Source organism: Mus pahari, chromosome 6 (assembly GCF_900095145.1).
Source record: "Mus pahari chromosome 6, PAHARI_EIJ_v1.1, whole genome shotgun sequence".
NCBI classification, from domain to species: Eukaryota; Metazoa; Chordata; class Mammalia; order Rodentia; family Muridae; genus Mus; species Mus pahari.
Genome location: NC_034595.1, coordinates 55,993,307 through 55,998,586, shown reverse-complemented (window position 1 = coordinate 55,998,586; position 5,280 = coordinate 55,993,307).

The window sequence follows — 5,280 nt, the reverse complement described above, 5'->3', positions numbered from 1 at the left end:
AAAAAAAAAAAAAAAAAAAAAAAAAAAAAAAAAAAAAAGTTCTACTCTGCCCTGGACCATTCTTTCTAGATTGTTCTTCAGGAATAAACAGTAATTATATAGGGTGTTTCAGGACTTGTTCCACTTTCTCTAACTTAGGAATCAGAGGACATACTCGTAAGCCCAGTGTTAAGAACACATCTTAGCTTTCAATGGGCATGTCTCTGAGTTCTCTTTGGAAGAGGGTGCATATCCTCAAGTTAACTAAATGGCTGATTTAATTCCCCTTCATGTTGCCTCGGTTCAGAGATGAGGTCAGACTTCCTGACCTGCTCAGGGCTGTAATCATGGGTAGGTTAGGTCACCTCCCTGTTGCTGCATTTTCTGTCTCTCAAGTGAGAGGTAGAGCGGGTTGTGCAGTGCCTCGTGCCTATGAAGGTAAACATTTCACAACTCAGCATCACAGCGGAACTTACCTTCTGTAATGGACATAAAGTCTTCACGGTTGCTAATCAAAATGCTCAGATGTCTAGCATACAGACAAAAGAGGGAAGGCATGGGACCGTATTTTAAAATCAGGCAAGCGAATGCACAATCATGGCCTAGAGTTTCCAGTGAGATTCAGAGTTCCTGTCAGCCAACAACAGCAACCAATGACCTGCATCTGGGAAGCTGGGACGCTGTGTGAACTCCTCCTGGGCTTTGCTCCTCTGACTCTGGGTTACTTGATTGCCTCTGCAGTGAGGGACAGGAAATAGAATCTGACTGTCCTCTCTAGTTCACAGGCTGCAAAACTAGTCTGAGGGATCACTTTGGGCACAGAAAGAAGGTACCTCACAAAATTATTCCTTTATATTTTATTTATTATATGCGTGTGAGTATCTTGCCTGCATGTATACATGTGCACCATGTGTATGTCCAGTGCCCACAGAGGTGCTAGGGCATCAGCTTTCTTGGGACTGGAATTATGAATGGTTGTGAGCCTGCCAGGTACTAGGGATTGAACCAGGGTTCCCTGGGAAACCAGCTAGAGCTCTTAATTACTGAGCCATCTTTCAGGCTTCCAAACTAATTTTTTAGTGCACAAAATCCATCGACTCATAGAACTGGCAAGACTGTGATGGCATCTTACATCATCGCATGCTATAAGCAGGAAACTAGTCCAGAGAATCTGAGGGGTTTGATAAAAGTAGAGGGGGGAAAAAAACTCTCAAATATCACTCTAGGTCCATTCCGTTTTCCAGCACACCACACTGTCAGTTCTGTTTGCAGTGAAAAGACTCTGCTTCAACAAAAACATAAGGAAAGGGAAACTTGGCCTTACACTCCCACTCCAGGTCCTTCTAATTGTCAGGGTGGTTTTCAACCCCCAAACTGTAAATATGTACACTGGTTCGTCTGTGCATGTGGTTCCCCACTACGACTGGAGGTTGACCTGAGCACATGAATGCCATGTAATACCATATAATATATAATCACGCACAGATGGCCCTTCATGAAAAGAATTGACATACCTGACCATAGTCCAGGCATTGTTTTGCTAATGGTTTTAATGTTTCACATACCAGTTTATTGTCACAGTAAAGACAGGTGATATACAAATTTATACTTTGCAGAGTAGGAAACAAAGTTACTGAGTTATTAGCTTATTTCTTAAGACCATTTTTTAAAAAAGAAATCTTTATTAATTATATGTAAGTACACTGTAACTGTCTTCAGACACCCCAGAAGAGGGCATCAGTTTTCATTACGGATGGCTGTGAGCCACCATGTGGTTGCTGGGATTTGAACTCAGGACCTTTGGAAAAGCAGTCAGTGCTCTTAACCACTGAGCCATCTCTCCAGCCCAAGACCATTTTTAAAGAAGTATGTAAGTACAAATTTTCTGAAACATAAAAGAGAAGTCATTAGTTCATTTCCTACAACCTCATACATTAGCTCAATTGTATGTTTTATGCATTCCCTTCTGATAGCCTTTCATAATATGTATTGTATACAAACGTTATATCCTGATTGTTTTTTTCCATTTGACCTAAGTACCACATCTCTCACTGCTGCTTAGTTTTCGTAAGAATCTCCCTGTGCCAAATGTCAGACCTGGGTTTTGTTTTTAACAGAAGTCTAACCAGGATCCAAAAAGTACACAGTGATTTAGACAGAAAAGCTCAGTATACCGAATTGCCAATGGTCTGAGCAGAGAAAAAGATGAGTGCATAGGGCTGTAGGTGAGCACCCCCAAATGACAAGGAAGTGAGCTGCAGCCCTCATTGGTGAAAACACAGCAGAGCCCACTGGACTATCAGAGACTCTCTGTTGTCCAGGGCAGAGCTGGTTCACAGCCACTGGGCAAGAAGGAAGCGATGACCTGGTACCCAGACTACACATAGCAAACAGCTAAGTCTGCTTAGGGTATTCTGCAAAGGGTGGAAGAGAAAGTTACCTTTGCAGAAAAGAAACGGAAAGTTATGGAAAATTTTCCTTTTCCTACTCTATTCCTGATCATGGTCTAGATACCTACTGCGCTGCCATACTGGTCAAACGCAGCAGACAACGGAGTTTCCAAGGCACACTTTTCACCTTGTACTTTGTCATAGTCAACCACAGATTGACTAGTTACGATGCCATCACATGCCGCAGGTTACTAGCATCCCACTTCCTGCTAGTTAGATACACAGGACTTCATGAAAGCCCAGGGGTATGGTCACACCAACCCCTGAACCATGACTTCCTAGGCATGTATAGTAGTTATTTTCCTGCAGCTCATAAAATGCCATGACCCAAAGCAACTTAAGGAAGAAAGAGTTCATTTAGTTTGTGGTTCCAGAGGACTGGAGTCCATAGTTGTGAGAAAAGCATGCTAGGATGAACAAGGAGCTGGCTGGTTGCATTCCATCCACACACAGGAAGCAGACAGAAAGAACAGGAAGTAAGCTCTCAACATCTGCTCCTATGGACATACTCCTTCTATAACTCCCAACAGTGCCACCAACTAGGACCCAGCCTATGTGGCTCTCATTCAAATCACAACAACATATATTCTGGGACAATTCCTATTCTCTGTCAGTTCAAATCCAATCAGGCCGTGAACGCCATGCCAGAACATAAACATGGAAAGTTCAAGATGAATGATAATTTGGTTAGTGTAAGGAGTTAACTATAAAATTTTATAATTTTATAGTTAGGAGTAACTATAAAATACAAGGCTAGCCCAGAAGTGAGGGCGACCCCAAGCAAAGACAAAGTTGTAAGGAAAGGCAATATCTCCTGAAGGGCAGAGCTCAGACCTCATCATAGCAGAGGCGGGAGAGATGCGTTGGTATGGAATGGACAAGAAGCCCAGAGGGCTCAAGGCCTTCACTGAAAAGACTTTGACTGCTGGTTATCAGGCTGAGCTGGGTGAAACATCACTGAATATGTTGCCAAGCAACAACAATACAGCTACCTGGAGCAGAAAATGCTCCTCCCTCCTAGGCCATTCTTCTAGCGTCCTCTGCTGGGAAAGCTCGGGATTTCCTCACTAGGGACACAGGTTAGGAAAGTCAACGCACCAGCATGCAGGAAGTACTGATGGGTGCATTTGGAACTGACCGTTAACAAGTTCATCACCAGCGTATAGGAAGGAGCAGCGTTTCCCCTGGAAAAAGGACACTGTAGCACCACAGCAAATACACTCAGAATTTCCAGTTATTTCCCGGAGAGACCATTTACATGGGTAACTACCTACTGGGAAAAGAAAAGAGCGACACTTTTAAAACTGTTGGAGCAGGGTCTGGCCTTGGACATTTGTACTTTGATGGTTTACTTTGTGCCAACTTTGGTCATCCTATGGAGTGTTGGGTGTATGGTCAAACTACAATCCAGATGTTGCTGTGAAAGCAGTTTAGATGTGAATAAAATTAGAATTAGTAGACATTTGACACAATGAATTACATCCTCCCCTTAAGGAATAGGCCTCATCAGTTGAAGGATTTAATATAAATGGTAGATCTTCAGATGGCCTGTGGACTTGAAATACAATATAAATTTTACACAGTGTCTCCGTAATTACCAGGCTCTGCTATCACGTGGAACAACCTCCTAAATTTCATTCTCTCCACATGTACACATGCATGCACACCCCCCCAACACACACACACACACACACACACACACACACACACACTATCCTGTTGGTAAATACTGGCCTGTTGAGGTCAGTGTCATGGTAACTCCCTGTGAGCTGGCTTGCTTTCATTTACTGTGGGGAAGGTCATCAATCAGGCTTCATGACAATGACTGCACCTGCTGAGCCAACTCATGGGCACCACGATGGCTCCTATAGTGACTGACAACCTGAATTCTATCCCCGGGACCTACACAGCAGCAGGAGAGAGTCCACACCCACAAGTTGGACTCTGACCCCCACTTGCATCCTGTGGCCTGAGCCCCCTTCCCCCACCCCACGAACAGTAAGTCCATGCAATTTAACAACAGCAAGTCCGTCACGGTCTGGGCTGTGTTAGGCCCATCACCTGGCACTTCTAGAAGGAGTTCATACTGAGATGGAAATGGTATAGCCTGAGATCAAGCAGCAGCGCAAACGGAGGCACAGGGAGGTTACCTGATTAGGGGTCTTGAGCCATGTTGCTAAACCCTGGAGGAAATGCTCCCTCGGAAACATGAAGTGCACAAAAACAAGCACAGTGTAGAGGTCAAAGAGATGCACCTCTATACCTCCTGAGAAAGAACATGGAGTTCGACTGTAGTTACAAAGAGGAAACTCAACTAGCAGCCTTCATTTCCTGCTTTTTGAGAGTTCACTTGCATTCTACAACTGGGATTTTGCCTATTTGAGGCAAACTCAGGCTAGCCTCTAACGACAATGTGTGTTACAGACTGAAAGTGGCTGCCCTACCCTGAAAATTCATATTGGACCCTGACCTGAGCAGACTAATGCAAGGTACTACAGTGTGACCAATTTTGCCCAATTGGGACTTTTAATCTTTGCTCCAGCACTTCCCAGATCTATCCCATCGTTTTAAGTCTTCTCTGTCAATATATCTTAAAAAAATATTGATGATTTGTTATGCTGTGGTTTGGGTTGTTGTTTAGGTTGTTGTTATGGTTATCTGTTTGGTTGAATGGAAGTAAACCTGTTTTAGAAAGTACATGCACAGCCGGGCGTGGTGGCGCATGCCTTTAATCCCAGCACTCGGGAGGCAGAGGCGGGTGGATTTCTGAGTTCGAGGCCAGCCTGGTCTACAGAGTGAGTTCCAGGACAGCCAGAGCTATACAGAGAAACCCTGTCTCGAAAAACCAAAA